A 17,244-nucleotide genomic window follows, 5' to 3' on the forward strand; every position below is an offset into this window, starting at 1 on the left:
GGAAGTGGCATCACAACCCATGATCTCACAGGAAGTGACATCACAAGAAGCGACATCAGATCTTAAGTCCTCATACGTATGTTTAGCAAGCCTATCATGAGTACCTTTGAGCGCATTACAATATTTAACTAATGAAATTTTGTGTCAGGGTTGAGTAAAGAAAAGTGGTACAACTCCAACGCAAAATCTCGGCCTCGACATGTACATTTAACGCCTCATTTATGGGGAATTGACGTTAGGCAGCGCTGCATGTCTTCTTGCTGTGTTGCCATACGCCCATGTGAAAGGGCAGGAATACATTGTATTTATGTATTCACACAATTTTCTGACTAGTGTCAATGGAAGCACCATTGCACCATGGTGCAAGGTTATCTGTGTTGAATGCAGGATTGTTTTTGTGCAGTAACATGCACCTTCCTGCACAAAAACAATCCAAAGAGGCATTTTCCTCTTTGTATGTGTGCTGCAGAATGCAGCACACATGGAAAGAGGAAAAAGGAAGGAGACATATACATATTTCTCCTCTACACCTGCGCTGGGGAGGCTTAAGTTTTTGGTGCTGCCCCAGGTTTTTGTAATTGAATAAATCTTGGGCAGTGTCAAAATCCGTGGGTTTTGCGTTGAAAAGCCCACCGCAACACCCATGAAACACCTCCCTGGTGCAGAGTAAGGCAACGCAGTGACTTGCACTGCTTTGTATTACTCCATATCTATGAGGCCCTGCAAAGCCACGCAGAGTGGCTTTGTGTCGCCTCATTGATTAGACTTGAACCGCCGGAGCGTTAAAACAAAGTGGTGCTCTGATGGCTCAAGCCTCTCATAAATAAGCCCCTGTATATTTTAAACCTTGCCACAAAGAAAGTGGCAACAAGGTGCAATGTGTCAGTAAATCTGTTCTGCTTAATTGGTTGGAAAATCTGCATTTTAAAATATCTTATGGAGTTAAGACAGGTGCAACAGAGATCTTTGTGTGTCAAATAAATCTCAGGGAATTACAATAATGATATGATAACTTTAGAAGTTAATGCACTTGCTGGAGAGATCTGTGTTTTATGTAGCCCAGATTTGAATCAAAGTAGCATAGAGCGTTAATGTGTCTCCTGCAATGCACATCATGTAACATGCAGATGGCACATTTTTATTTTATGTAGATCTGTAAATGAGTTATTGCTTTTAGAACCGAGATCAAGGTACAAAGGTAGAAAGTATTTTATTGTGATGATTATTTAAAATCTTACAACATAGCACATATAAAAGAAACTTTTAAAATATATGTTACAGCATAAAATTGCATAAAATTATCATTGCCGGACCTTTACAGACAATTAAGTTTTGCAGTAGTTACGTCTCCGAGTTTCCTTTTAACTAGCAATAGGAACTTTACAAAGGATGCGTTTAGAGCAATATCGTTTGAGTCCATACACTTAATCACTGCCTGCCTGCATGACCGTATGCCGCGTGATTTTAGAGGAAACCTGAGCATTGATTTTCTCTCTTGCAGGAGTACAGGGCAGATACACAGAAGATGTTGAATGTCTTCTTCGCCCCTGTTACATAGTCTACATTTCGTTTCGGTTTCTTGAAATTCCCATGGCGGAAGATGACATAGGCCTGGCAGGGATCCAAATCTCGCTTTAATGAGCACCTGCTTATTTTTTTCCGTCCACGGGTTTTTCAGATATTGTTGTATCTCCTTCTTTTTATAGCCATTTAGCACCGTCCAGGCATGTTTTCTGTTGGTAAGGGTAGCCTTGTCCTTTAGAATGGATAGGTGGTCTGCAGCTTTATTAATGATTTTCCTAAATGAAGACTTGGTTATGTTCATTTCCCATATCGACATAACCCCAAATTCATTAATTGCATCTCTAAGGTAAAGAGCTGCACTAGAGGTAGTGTCCTTCTTTATTTCTCTCCATAGGAGCAATGATATCTCATTTTGATGGTCACTTTTTATTTGGTTCCAAACTATAATAAAGTGGCCTTGCCTTGCAACGTGTTGATTTGTTAGGACAAACTCCATCCTTACTTGCGCTGGGGAAGCGTTCACTGGGAGATGGAAAAGCGCTCGGTATACTCTGGTTATAATTTTATTCAAAGTATAACTATCTTTACCCATTAGTGCTTCACTCCCATATGTAATAGTGGGTAAGAGTTTTGCACCAATAATGCTCAGGAGAGGACCATAGGTCAGGCTAGGGAGAGACTTTTGCACAGTTCTAAATGCAGCAATCAATGTGTTTGCTTTCCTTTTAGCGTCAGCTTTTTGAAGATGGTAATTGCCCTTTGCATCGAATAATACCCCTAGGTATTTGTAGACCTCAACTTGTTCGAGCTCGATTTTATCCATAAACCATTTACGCTTTTTTTATCTTTGCGTTTTTAGCAACTAACATAATCTTAGTTTTAGTCTCGTTTATAACCATTGTATTCTCTTTTGAGTAGGTATAGGTCCTTTTCATTAAACGCTGAAGGCCCACTTTTGTGTGGCTCATAAGTATGACATCGTCCGCATACATCAAACTTGTAAGCCATCTATCCGCTATTTTCGGCAGATGTGCGTTTTCTTTGTCCAATAATCCTGGCAGGTCAGCAAGAAACAAATTTAAAAAAAGGGGGGCTAAAACACAACCCTGCTTCAATCCTTCATTTGCTGGGATCTCAGTAGATAGTGTGTGCCCGTCACCCATCCTCACCCTCACCCTCACCCATGTCTCGGAGTATAGAAGGCAAATTAGCTTGAGCAGAATTTTCATTTTTTCTAGTTTTTCCCAGAGTAATTTTCGGTTTACGCAGTCAAATGCCGATTTAAAATCTATAAAGCAAAGATATAAAGGTTGTTTTAATCTAAGCGATTTGTTCATAAGTAAGGCGAGAAACATTATGTTAGTAGTAGTTCCTAGTCCTTGAATAAAGCCTGTTTGGTTTAAAGGCATTCTTTTTTCTTCCGTCACCCAGTCAGTTAGTTTAGTTAGTATTCATCTGGCAAATAGCTTGGCATCCGAGTCTTGCAATGTTATCAACCTGTAATTTTCCGGCGGTGCCCAATTTCCTTTTTTAAAGGTCAGGGTTATTAAGGATCCACGCCATGACTTAGGTACCCTTCCAGTCAACAATACTTCTAAGTACAACTTCTGTAGGATTGTTGCCCATAGATCTGGATTTTCTTTCAAGAGCGCAAATGGAATTCTATTTGGTCATGGAGCGCCGTTCTTCTGTCGTTTTATAAGTTTAATTAGCTCTTCTTTTTCTATGGGAAATTGCATATCCGTATCACTATCTCGGTAGGTAAAGTCATTCTCATTGTCAGTTTTACGCCCATGTTGTATTTCCATTGAGGAAGTGTGTATAAGTTCTTGATTCAAATGTCTCCTCAGGAAATTGACCCATTCCTGCTCAGTTAAGGGAGATGAGACTACTTGCTTGTTGGGTCTAGCAAGGCCATTGATAATGTACCAAAAGTCTCTTGAGTTCTTCTATTTACTGGTGTGGAATATTTTTGCCCAAATAGCTTGTTTCACTTTGTTTTTCTCGCTCCATATTAATTTCTTCAAATTCTGGTTTAATAACTTTAGATTTCCAAGATTTTCCATTTTTAGATACGTTTTTTTGCTTACACTGATAATCCTATTTCGTTCTTTCTTCAGTGATCTTATTGTATGTGGGAGGTTTACATTTGCTTCGCTTTCCTTCTTCTGGTCATTCCCATATTTAGACCTTTTTTTCCTGTTTGCCCTTGTGTTGTAGTCAACATCCCAGTCAGATTTTCCCATTGTTCAATTGCTGTTTTTGTTGCAGTATCTTTCAAGCATTTTTCCACGATCTTTTCCATTGCTCATTCATTTCATCTTTATTACCTAAATTCCAGATCAGTTTTTTATAGTTAATAGTACCGCAATGCCCTTCGACCGTCTGATAGGTCTTTTTCATAGTTATTCCAATATCCATTAGTATTGTCTGCTGGGCATGATCACTCTCGTTTACTTTCGTTAGTTGGTATGAGGTGATGCTTTGGAACATATATAGGGTTGTCATGGTGTAGTCAATCCTGGATTTTGTCTTGTGCCCAAAATAACTGTATCTTGGTGGGACATCCGTTTTTACTCTGCCGTTAAGTGTTCGAAGACCCATAGCTTCCATATCCTTTACAAATTTCTGACCTATTTTATTTTTATTGGAGTTATTATCAATCCCTAGATCTTGCTCAGATATTAGCCATTGATGGTTTTTCAGTTGCGTGGCTTCATCTCTTAAGTGTGGTGACATTAAATTGAGGTTAAAGTCCCCGGTAATCAGAAAATCTGCTATCGGGTCCTCGAGCATTCTATTAATTAGTACATTATTCAGCGTTCCACATGTTTTCTCCCTAATCTTGTTAGTGGGCAATATATAAACAGTAATCAAATATATTGTTCTAGGTTTTTGATTATTTATTTTGTAGGTAAGTTTGACCATCAGAATGTTCGAATCATCTATTTCCACTTGCTCATGGTCAATGTGCAACGCATTAGAAATGAATATTGCCTGCCCCCCACTGGCTCGCCCGAACCTTTGCTCTATTTTTGCGTTTTCATAGTAACCTGCATAACCATGTAGCATAAGTGGGTTAGATTCCCATGTTTCCAGCAGCACTACGATATCTGGGTGTCCCACTATAGAGTCTATATATGCGTTGTGAATTTTCCCCCTCAAACCGTTAATGTTCCATAACATAGACTTATTATTTCTTTGTTTATGCTATTAGCTCCTATTTGTCATGGACTACTGTATCATTGTGTCTGATTACTATGGAGTGGCAAGTTGATCCATTTTTCATTTATTTCTGTGTTTCTTTCTAACTCTTTTTGCAAGGTGGGACATTCATTTTTTTCTGGTGATCTGCCAAGTGCATTTTTTAGGACTGATACAGTCTTTGTCCCTACCTTTTTTTGTTTCAGTGGAGTATCAGCTTCTATAAAAGGGGTAGGGTAAACCTCTGGGATTTGTTTGGTGAGTATTATGCCCCAGTTTTTAAATATCTTTTGCTCCTTCATTATCTGGTCAGCTATGGATGTTGATGATAGTGAGATTAAGGTTGCGGTCTGGCTACTCTGGTCATCCTCCATAAATTGAACATATATAATGTCATTACTTACAATGTTATTGAGTGAAGGTATGAATTTGAAAAGTCGCAGTAAATTCCCTCGATTAAGAATGTCGTGTCTACCTCTAGAGCGGAATTCTGGTGTAAATTTGAGTTTCTCACTAATTTCAGTAGTGTGTTGATTTGCGGCCTCATTTTTCTTAGTTTGTTTCGTTGTATAGCTTACTGTTTTATTCCCATCCACGCTTTTAATCTGCAAATAGTCTCGTTCGGAAGTTATATCAAGGCTACTTTCTGCCCTTCTCTCTATCAGGACAATGTCTTTTTTTGTATCTTCCTTCATACCTGCCTTGAGATGAGGAATCATTGTTTCAGTCTCTTTAATAGAGATGATTCCGTTTGTTGTATCAGAGTTATAAGTAATTTGATCTCTTTCTTCTTTATTTCGGTTTTTATCCTGGTTAGGTTCCATTTGCAGACTCTCTGGCATACTGTTTATTGCTCGTACTTCCACTACTCTATTTTCTCCCCATACCGGGATTTGTGATTCTTTTATTTTGTCAGATTTTATTGAACTACGGTCGTTTAGTGTTTTTTTCTGAAGATAGGGAAGAAGTTGTTAGATCCTGAGCTATGTAATTTGAGGTCCTCAGGTGAATTACTTGTAATATTCAGCTTCGGTTTCTCATTTTTTCTTGCTTTGCGGAGTTTTTTCTTTTGGCGTTTTGTCATCGTAGAGAAACCATCTGACTCAGTGTCATTCAGATTTTGGTCGTTTTTGGAGACTTTACACGTAGCTTCACACAGGATTTCATTATCCAATTGATCCTTTGCCTGTGAAATATGTAAGTTAACTGTATCATCAGATTGTCTTATTAGTTGTTGTGGTTCTGTGGGATTAGAGTTGTCCGCACCAACCCCAGGTGTAATTTTTTCCATTCTCATCATACTGGCGATGTTTGTTTTAGAGTTATCCTTACTGTGATGGATGGTTCTTTTAGCGTCATCTATTATGCTTGTTAATACTCTAGGTAGGGCTGATAGCTTATCCATGATAGGCACATAAATGCAGCCAGAGGATGTTTTTTCATTATCTCTTTGTGCTCTGATTATCAGATCATTTAATTGGGCCAGTTTGTTGTCAATTCCAGCCACATTGTTTGCCATCATTTTTAGAAGGTCAATTTGAATATCCATTTTATTTGATTGGTAGTGAAGGGCTTCTAGCATAAGGGTTGATGTTTGGTAGAAGATATCCCAGGGTTTGACTACACCCTGATGTTTAGCTCCTTTTTCTAGTGTTTCATACTTGGATTGCTCAGCTCCCACGGAGTCTATCGTTTGCTCCCTAGTTTCAACCGTGTTGCCACCGTTGGCAGCCGGTTCCTTGGGTATGTTATTAGTCTGAGTGCTCCTTTGGGGTTCCTGATGATGATCTGGGTGTATTTCAGTTTCCTCAGTGCTTTTGCCCGACATTTTAATTATCCCAACGTTGACTTCAAAAGGGATCCTTTGTGTTGTTTGCCCTGCTTGCTCAGTCCTATCCTGGCAGTCTTGTTGATTGGATTCCATAGATTGTGACAGCAATTTGTTTGCGGTAGTGACATCCAGGTTAGACGTTACAGTCATATTAATTTCTTTCGTCGTTGCTATGTAGCAATTTCTCATATCTTTTGAGGGTTCTTCCTGAGTTTTCCACAGCTGTTGGGCTCCAGTTTGTGTTTCTAGGTCCACAGATTCATTTTCATTCCAGATATATTCTATTTGGTCCAATTCTTTTATTTCTTTGTTGTTTTGTGACTGATTTAGGGCCTCATTATTAGTATTAGTATTAGTATTAATAGGTTTCATGGGTGTTTGTAATTTGTCCTTATTTGTTTCCTTTGTCATTGACATCATACCACCCGCAGGATCCTTCACAAATTGAAATTTGTCTGGTGTTTTACCAGATTTCTCGAACATCCGCGCAATCGGGGATATAAGAGAATGGTTCTGACCTGGAGTGTTTATTTTTAATTTTTTTGCTACATTTGATTGCTGCTGTTTTTTTGTGCGTTTAGTTGAAGTTCCCACAGTCCTTACCTTTCCTGATCTCATGTCTAGGACTGTGCTTTTGGTTATATATTTGCTTTTGTTCCTTGTGGGTGCGATTTTGGTACGTTATAGCACTCCAGCACAGACCTGCTACTCCCCTCTTGTAGACACGAATCTCAAACCTAAGAATGCCAAACTTCTCAGTGCGCTCCCAAGCCTGTCTACTCCTTTTGGGCTCTGGAACCCTACCGCTTGCTGATCCACACGACAGGTTAGACAGAGCAAGGAGCAGCTGCCGTCAGGGGGCGGCACTGCAGTGAGGGCGGAGTAAGGGCGGATTAAGGTGTATACGAATCCACAGAGCCTGAAGGGTGTGTTGTCCGAAACCCCAAAGTTCCAGTCTAATCACAATTTAATCATGACCTTTCCTGAGTTCTCCTGCCGGGTATGGGATATGGGCTATGGGTTATGGATGTGAAGTTTTCCGCCTTGCCCCACCAACCATTGACTTGTTAACCCAATAACCCAGAGGTAGGAACTATCAGCTAGATTCATGAAGCCAAATTGCGATCGCAATAGCTGTGAAAAAGCTAATGCGAACGCAATGCGATGAAAAGGAATTCAAGACAGTGGAAATCCCAAAATTGCGATTTCGCAAATAAGTTTTTGCGATATCGCAATTAATTTCGCAGCATCCTGGAAGAAGGCCATTAGCGAATCTGAAATTGCGAGAGACCATTGATTCTGCGAATAAAACTGCGAAATCGCAAATAAATCGCAATCGCAATTCATGATAATTCGCAAATTGCGAAAAACCCGAAAATCGCATTTTGCGAAGCGCAATTTAAGGAGAACCCAAACCAGGTGGCAACCAGTAAGGAAAAAAAAATATTTGAAAAAAACGTTTCCTAATTAGCAACAGGTGCAGGCCTGACCAAACACACTTAAGGAGATGCAGCTGCAGCATCAGGACTCTCACAATGCCAGGACTCTACATGGTGGTCAGGCGGCGAAGGCTACAGCGAGCAGCACGGAACAGACATAGGATCCAGGAGCGGATATTCCGCCAGCGGGTCACCCTTCTGGGCCAAACCAGGGAGCAAATATATGCTAAGTGCCGCCTGAATGGGCCAATGATCATCAAGCTAATCCAGGACCAAGACCCCCTAATGCAGCACCCAACAAGGAGGACCAATGCCGTGCCCACACATGTCCAGGTATTGTGCCCAGCCCACCATGTCCCGCTGCCTAAGGAGTTTCCTGGAAGCAATGCTGACCCGGCTACACCACCACATCTCATTCCCCACCAGCCAACAGGACTTAGATGTGACGAAGCATCAATTTTACAACGTTGCACAATTTCCACATGTGATAGGATGCATTGACTGTACCCACATCTGCCCACCAGCACAAACGGAATACATGTACCGCAACCGCAAGTCCTACCACTCCCTCAACATCCAGCTGGTGTGCAATACTAAGACATACATCACGGACATAGTGGCACAGTACCCGGGGAGCACACATGATTCCTTCATATTCCGGCACAGCGGCCTCCACACACGACTGGCCAGGGGAGACTTTGGTGAAGGACACCTACTCGGTAAGTACACTTGCCCCACAATGTTACACTGTGATGATGTAGCTGCGCTGCACAGGCACTCACCCTCTGCTCCTCTCATTCAGGTGACAGTGGCTACGCTCTCCGTGAGTACCTCCTCACCCCATACCTCAACCCTGCAACACCACAGCAACGGTGTTACAATGCAGCACACATACGCACAAGAAATTGCATTGAGAGGACATTTGGCCCTCTGAAGAGCAGATTCCGCATACTTCACAAGACTGGTGGGGCCATCAAATACGAGCCTGAGGTCTGCTGCCGCATTGTGGCTGTGTGTGCAATACTACACAACATTGCTACCAAGCGCCGGATACCTGTAGCGATATCTAGCAGTGAGTCGGAAGGGGACCACCACCCACCTGCGCATGCGCATCATGCACGCGGGGAAAATCCTGCTGAAGGACACAGACGGCGCAACCAAATCACAATGAACTGTTTCTAGTGCACCCACTCCCCTCACCCAACACTTCACTCATGCATGACAATAGAAATAATGACATGAGTCTGATGTAGTATTGGTGAATAAATATTATTGTTGGTTGCACAATAATATGGCATCATTTCAAACAGTAACATTTGAGGAGTATTGCGTCATACCACTCAGGTTTTTGTAGTGGGCATGCTTATGTCAGCAGCATGTCCCTGCCCTATGTACATTAAAGTCATTGGCGCCTCCGGCGCGAAGCTCCCAGTCGCCTCTGGACCTCTTCCTCCGGCTGAGCACGTGATGCCACAGTGGGCCTGCTGCTGCGGCGTGGAACAATAACCTGTGACAAAGACAGGCTGCTGTGACTAGATGTCCCCTCACTTGTGTCATCCCCTCCAGCATGGCCATGACCAGTTGGCTGCTGAGCCTGAACAGCAGTGGTTACCTGCTCCAGTGCCCGTGCCACGTCCTGACAGCATTGGACCATCTGGAGTTGCATGGCCAAAGACCTACGGGACAACCGGGAAGTGGCATTTCCAATTACATAATTGGAGCGCGTGTACGCCGAGAGGCGTGTGAGGAGCTGGCGGTGGCGGCAGTGGCGGCGGGTGAGGTTTTGCTGGCTAACCACGGCCGTAGTGTTTGCCTCCATAGCTGTGCACATCCGGTCCATCCTGTCGGACAGATGGGCAACATTCCTGCCTGTATTGTGCAGCTGCAGGTGTATAGCTGCTAGGTGTCGGGCCTGTAATTGGTGCACGCGCAGCATGCGGCGCTCTATTGAGAGCCCCGGCACACACACGGTCATCCCCCTCCTGCTGGTGTGAGGTGTACTTTGGCGCCGCTCCCTGTCCTGCCTGCTGGGCTGGGTGGGGACAGTAGGTGTGCGTTGTGTCGCTGGTCTTGCAGCTGCTGGTGTTGACTATGCCACTGGCATGGGTCTCACAGCTGAGGATGGTGGTGCGCCTGTTGTAGCTGGCGTTGCAGGTAGTGGTATGCCTGCTGGCACTGGTGCTTGGCCAGATGGAGCTGGTTGTGTGGATGCATCTTCCTCACCCTCAGGATCCTCATGTGTGTCATCAATTTGCAGCCCCTCACTGTCGCTGCTGCTATCAGCGCCACCTGTGATGGAAAGTGGACGTTGATTAATTACATGTATCTTTCACATGTGAGGTTGCTACATGCATGCTGGCTACCATTCCCTGACTGGCTGATGCATTGACTACATTAGGACATGTCTGGCTGCATGGGACTTTTTGTACATTGTAGTCAGACTACATGTCCCACAATGCTATAGGGATGTTCTGGTGTGCATGGGCTACATGTCTGGGCTTTACTATGGGTAGCTATAGGGTCATGGCCATTTTTAGGGGACAGGGTCGCTGTCGCATGGCACTTACCTTGGCTGTCTTGGGTAGGTCGGGATAAGTCCAGCCGGGTTACCCCCACGCATGTCTCAGGTTGCAATGTGTCCTCCACACGATCCTCCAATGGGGTGTTGGGAGGGACTGTAGGCTCTCCCCCTCCTGTTGCAAGGCGCTCACCCAGCCTCTCAGCCACCCTCTCCTTGGCACGACCTCGGAGGTCATACCACCTTTTTTTGAGATCGTCAATAGATCTCTGTGTGACTCCAACAGAGTTCACTTTAGCGCGGATGTGCAACCACAGGCGCCGTTTCTCGGCCTCTGGCACCCTCCTGGAGTCCTTGCCAAAAAGTCTATCAGGGTCTTTACAGACTCCATCGATGAGATATTCCAGCTCCTGTTCGGAGAATTTGATTTTGCGCCTTCTCCCTGTGTCACTGGACCCTGCTGCTTCCTGTGACATAGCTGCAGTCTGCTGTATCCAAATGCAAACACTGGAGGTGGTTGGAGTGGAGCTCTGAGCAGTGCTGCTTCCTATTCTGCCTCTGTATTCAGAATGAGGGAGGGAACTGCCTGCTTCCTGGTTGTGATGTCATCACAGTGCTCGAAATGCGACTTCCCGTTTTTGCGATCTCGCTATTAGCGACATCGCAATTTCAACACAGGATTTGACCGATTTTGCGATTTTTCTACGATTTCTGATTAATCGCTATCGGCTTTTGCGGCCGAATGCGAATCGCTAATTTTTATTGCAGATTTACATGAATCCCATTATGCAAATTCTAAATTGCGATTCAGTATTAATCGCAATTTAGAATTCGCAGAATATGGTTTTCATGAATCTGGCAGTATATATGGAAGAAACAAAACGAACCCCCTACCTCTTCAGATGTGGTTTGGTTACGCAACTCGCAGTCCGTAGTCCGTGGTCTGATCCTGTAGTAAGGCAAACATGACAGGTTCCCCTCCCCTGCTTGGCAGTGTTGTTTTCACAGCGCTTAGAGAGCGCTCACACCAACCAGCAGGCAGCAGCAGTCTAACGGGACTCCAACCGATCCCCTTTCCAATTTTGCAATTTTTGCAAGGTTTTTGCAAGGTTCCAGGCAACAGGTTACTTAGAAGCAGGCTCGCACTGGCGCAGGCGGAGGCGGAGGCAGTGGGGTGCTGTTGTCTCAGCGCTCAGCCTCAGACTCAGCTCAGGCACCGCTCGCACCTGCTCATGCACGCCCGCCCGCCCACCGCGTCCCTGCCCGCTCCTCCCACACTGTGTCGGACTCTCTCTGAAGAACCTGCCATGGCGTGAAACGAAGCTCACACAGGCAGACCAACAAAGGGCGGTCCGCCGAGCCCGGTGAGTCCCGGCGCCCCGAACCTTGCCGTTTATGCCCCGTATGGTCTGTATGCTCCGCTGCTCCGCTGCTCCGCTCCGCTGCAGCCTCCTTGACAGGTACGATGACGGGGAGTAGGAGCGAGAGCAGGAGCGTTTCGGTGAGGTGTTTTCCATGAATGGCGTTTTCCGGCTCCAACACCACTCGTGAGCTCCCTCCAGTGGTCACTGACCCATGTATACAGTATTGTACAGTACTCAAACCGAGATCCTTTTGTTACTTGCAGTTCATACATTGTAATCCTTCTAATATAGCACAGTCAGCTATGAAGGAGATGTGACTCCTACACCTTGTAACCCACACTGATGTATGTAACACATCCTGTACATTGATTTACACACATTGTAGGAAAGGAGGATCTGCTTGCCTGGTTTTATGCTGTTTCTGACTAGTCTGACTGGGATCCTGCTAATCAGGACCCCAGTCTCTGTGCTATCTCCCTTAAATTGGTTATGGTGAGTTCTTAAGTACATCTCAGATTGGCTACTGGTGAACCCTTATAAGTCCATAGTATATGGCACTGAGGGACCCAGGGCATAGGTACACCAGGGGTCCCCAAAGCTGAAGCTTGTATTATGCCACCCATGGGAGACCACTCACACTGTGAATACAGGCCTGCCATTGCAGCCTGTGTAAGCTGGTGCTAGAACCACTTAAGACAGATATAACTTTCTTATATCTGAGGTCACTGCAGTTAAAACCTATTAGTCACCACTAAGGCAGGCCTTTCTATCCAGGGTGCTCGGTTCTAAGTGTGAGGATGCCTCTGCATGAGCAGACCACCCCTACAACCTTCGGAGTCCATTCTCCCGGGTTGTAAGTGCATCAGCCATTGCAATACATAGAGTGGCCATGCATCATTACACAATGACCATCTCTAAACTGGTTAGAACATACCCTGTTGTGTTTGATAATTAACATGTTTGAATCATAATCCCCACACTGTAAACAGCGTGAGAGGTATGATCCCATTCACTGTAAAGCTTCTCAGGGAGGCCCTCAGTGCTCTTGGTGCCAGTCTACTAGACCCGTACAGCAAACTATGGCTGCTGCTAAACAGAGACACAATTCTGTGCTCCTGCTGCCGAGCCAAGCTTGAGCAGAGGAAGGTGGCACAATAGCTATCCCATGACCACCTCCCAGACAGGATTTAGTGTAGTAAGCGAGGGTGGGGGCACTTGCCAGCGCCACTCAGTCTAATTGAAGGGCACATTTGGTGCCCTCCCTGCATATACTCCAGTTCAAACCAGCTCAGGGAGCCGTTGGCTTCTGCTCTGATGCGAAACTGAACAAAGGACATGGGAGTATCCTCCCCACTGTCTGACCCCTCCCCTGGGATGGAACTCTGAATCGTCCCAAACTTTTCCTTAGAGTACTTTAGGGCTTACCTGGGGGTGGGACAAGATTCATATCAAGACACCACTTCTACTTCAACCATCTGAGCACTCTGGACTTCACTGGACTTTGCTCTGGGCACCGAGACTGCAACTGGGAAGACTCCTTTCTGCTCCTGGTCTCGTCATCCTGAAAGTCTGCTGCAAAGCCTGTGCCTGTGTTCCATACAAGGTCCTCCCGAGGCCTGTGGACATCCAAGACACCTGAAGGAATCTCCCTTGAAGTGAAGTAGTCACTTCCCTGCATCTGCAGGCACAGTGACAAAGCTGGCCGGTCTGCTTATTCTGGGCTCCCACAGACTCCAAAAGGCTCAGCAACACAGGTGGTAGTTCTTCAACTCCCTTGAGGCCTGCACTATCTTCTCTCCAAGTTAGTGGCTAGTATCCCTCCTCTGAGCCGCAAGAACTGAACCCTTGTGCACCGCGTCAAATTGCTGTTGCAAAGGCTTGCTGGCTCTATTCCTCTGAGATCTTCGGGCTCCAAGTAGTCTCCACCTCCAGCATCTCCTGTGACCAAGATCTTTGTCCTCACCACATCTCTTGCACAGTGTGCATGCATCTTTTGTGAGCTGCTCGAGGTCCTCTTGTGACTCCAGTTCCTCTGGCCTGTGGGTCCTCTTGAGGGTCTTCTTTGATTCCAGTGGGCTCCTCTGATTTCATGGGGCCTACTCTGACTATTCTGTTTGTGGTGAGTCACTTGGATATTGCTGGTCCTGACACTGAACCTTTTTTGCTTTCCACATTGTTTGCAGTTGGCAAGGCTTGTTTGTGCTCCTGACGGACACCAACTCCTCAACTCTCAACATACGACGTGGGACAGCTTGTGAATTGCTCCTGGTCTTCCTCAGGGTTGCCTAGTTCACACAGCTGCAGCTCCAAGGTCACTGTCAATTCTCATGCACCACCTGACATCAGTGGGCATTTGTCTTCCGTGTCTCCTGGTCACTCCTGAGTGGCATAGACTCTGTCCCCTCTGCTTGCAGGTACTTCTCATCTTGAATCCACCTTTGGGTTCCACCGGACACTTTCATCTTCTTCGACAGCGGCATCTTCTTTAAATCCTCCATTGAGTTCGACTGCTGTTTCTGATGCCAATTTGCACCAGTGCACCCGGCTTCCCTGTGTAAGTTTCCTGGTCCCTAGGGTATGCACGGGTAGAGAGGCTCTCCAAACTTCTGTCTTCCATGGGGTTTCTTCAGGGTCCACTGGGAAGGGACCTTCTTCTTTAAAATGGCAACTGTGACTTACCCATTGACTTGAAATGAGCATGCGGTCGTGTTCCCACTCTGCACACGGCCTTTTTGGGGTACCTAGTTACTTACCTCGGGTGGTTCCTTGGGTCCTCAGCACTTCTACGTCTCCTGGGTATAGTCTTGACTTGAGTTGTGGTTCGCAACCCTCTATTTTAGTATATGGTTGGGTTCCCCCCTCCCCACCCCCCCCGGTGACCACTGTGTATTCGTGCTACTTAACCTGTTTTATTTGCAAAGTATTGTGCGCATTGTGTATATATATCTCCGGGTAGGGGATATTTATATGTGTTAGTGAGTGTCTTATAATAAATACATGTTTTTATAAATACACTGAATGGTTCTTTTTCACTTAATCTATACCAATAAGATTATGTTCTGGTAAAACAAGATGCTTTACACTTCTTCTGGACTAAGCCTGAAGGCTGCTCTCTGCAGCTACCATTTAGAGAACTTTCTAAGGTTGTCTAAGACCACTAAAATCACCATAAGAGTTGTCTGGATTAGTGCAGGGTGCTACACTCAAATAAGTGAGCACCATATGGATCGATGGCTGACGCTTTTTCTACTAGTTGGGATTCTTTGATCAAGACTTATCAAGGTCTTACATTCTTACTAGTGACTAAGAGGGGACCCCGTTTCATTACACGACTTGGCATATATTAGGGGCCGTGATACTTACAGGGCCCTACATTGGGTAGGGTGTCCGACCTCTTTTTGGGTTTACTTAACTATGGTTCTATAACATACAATTTTTTGAAACCTGCTGAATGGAGTTATTTTGAGTACAATACCTTCCACCCCCTGATATCTTATACAAGAACTGCACAGTCTGGCGTGGTTGTCGTTTACCTAACAGTCTGGAAGGTGGTACCATCTTTGGAGGATCCGTTATTTCGCATTCTTGGGATTTATTTGGGCAACATTTCACGGACACTTGCCTTACCCTCGGATTTCTGCTGACCCTGCTGCCTGCTGCCGCTGTTGCCGCTGTTGCCGCTGCGCGGCTAGCAGCCTCGCCATACTCCACTTCCAAGGACGGTTTGGGCGTTTCCACTGACCGGAAGGGCTGCGAGCTTCTAGCGGGGGACTCCAAGGACCAGGAGTCCCCGCGTGCCCGTCACCACCTGGGCTGCTCTCCCTGCCGGTTCCACCCCCATCCTTCCTTTTTAACCGGCGGCTGAAAACTTAGCAAGTGGATTTATTTGGGCAACATTTCACGGACACTTGCCTTACCCTCGGATTTCTGCTGACCCTGCTGCCTGCTGCCGCTGTTGCCGCTGTTGCCGCTACGTCTGCCCGGACCCGCTTCGCGGGTCCCGCTGCGCGGCTAGCAGCCTCGCCATACTCCACTTCCAAGGACGGTTTGGGCGTTTCCACTGACCGGCAGGGCTGCGAGCTTCTAGCGGGGGACTCCAAGGACCAGGAGTCCCCGCGCGCCCGTCACCACCTGGGCTGCTCTCCCTGCCGGCTCCACCCCCATCCTTCCTTTTTAACCGGCGGCTGAAAACTTAGCAAGTGGATTTATTTGGGCAACATTTCACGGACACTTGCCTTACCCTCGGACTTCTGCTGACCCTGCTGCCTGCTGCCGCTGTTGCCGCTGTTGCCGCTACGTCTGGCCGGACCCGCTTCGCGGGTCCCGCTGCGCGGCTAGCAGCCTCGCCATACTCCACTTCCAAGGACGGTTTGGGCGTTTCCACTGACCGGCAGGGCTGCGAGCTTCTAGCGGGGGACTCCAAGGACCAGGAGTCCCCGCGCGCCCGTCACCACCTGGGCTGCTCTCCCTGCCGGCTCCACCCCCATCCTTCCTTTTTAACCGGCGGCTGAAAACTTAGCAAGTGGATTTATTTGGGCAACATTTCACGGACACTTGCCTTACCCTCGGATTTCTGCTGACCCTGCTGCCTGCTGCCGCTGTTGCCGCTGTTGCCGCTGCGCGGCTAGCAGCCTCGCCATACTCCACTTCCAAGGACGGTTTGGGCGTTTCCACTGACCGGCAGGGCTGCGAGCTTCTAGCGAGGGACTCCAAGGACCAGGAGTCCCCGCGCGCCCGTCACCACCTGGGCTGCTCTCCCTGCCGGCTCCACCCCCTCATCCACCAATCTCTTAGACATAAAAGCCAAGTAACATCCCCGCTGCGCGGGAGCGCGCGGGAGGGCGCCGGGAGAAGCCCGGGACAAGGGCGGGACCGTTTGAGGCCGTTCGAGGACTAAGAGGACTGGCCTGGCCCACCCCCCTTGGTTCTTCCCACTGTCATTGTGCCTGGACTTTGAGATCAGTGAGTACCCCACAGAAATCATAACTGTTACACATTATGTGTACTCGGGGGAGTCGCAGTAAGACTGCGCTGGGTTTGGCTAAGCCAAATGGCACCTTGGACGATTTCCTTGTAAAAACAAATTTGGCAATAGATGCCGAAATCACTAAAATGCAGAAGAGGGTTTCAATTGAGCTAGATGCGGCGCGTAGACTCTCCCAAACATTTGCTAATTCGAAAAAATCTTCCCTGGGACACATTGCGTCTGCGGCATCCCCCCAAAAGGTTTCATGCCCCCCCCTCTGTTGATCCTCGCTGATGTTCATCACTCTCCCCCTTCATCCTCTCCACTCCCATTAGACTCTTCCTTTATCTTCTCACCCATGACCTCGAAACCTAGTGAGGATCAATTGCCTACTGAAC

Source organism: Lissotriton vulgaris, chromosome 8 (assembly GCF_964263255.1).
Source record: "Lissotriton vulgaris chromosome 8, aLisVul1.2, whole genome shotgun sequence".
In the NCBI taxonomy this organism is placed as follows: domain Eukaryota; kingdom Metazoa; phylum Chordata; class Amphibia; order Caudata; family Salamandridae; genus Lissotriton; species Lissotriton vulgaris.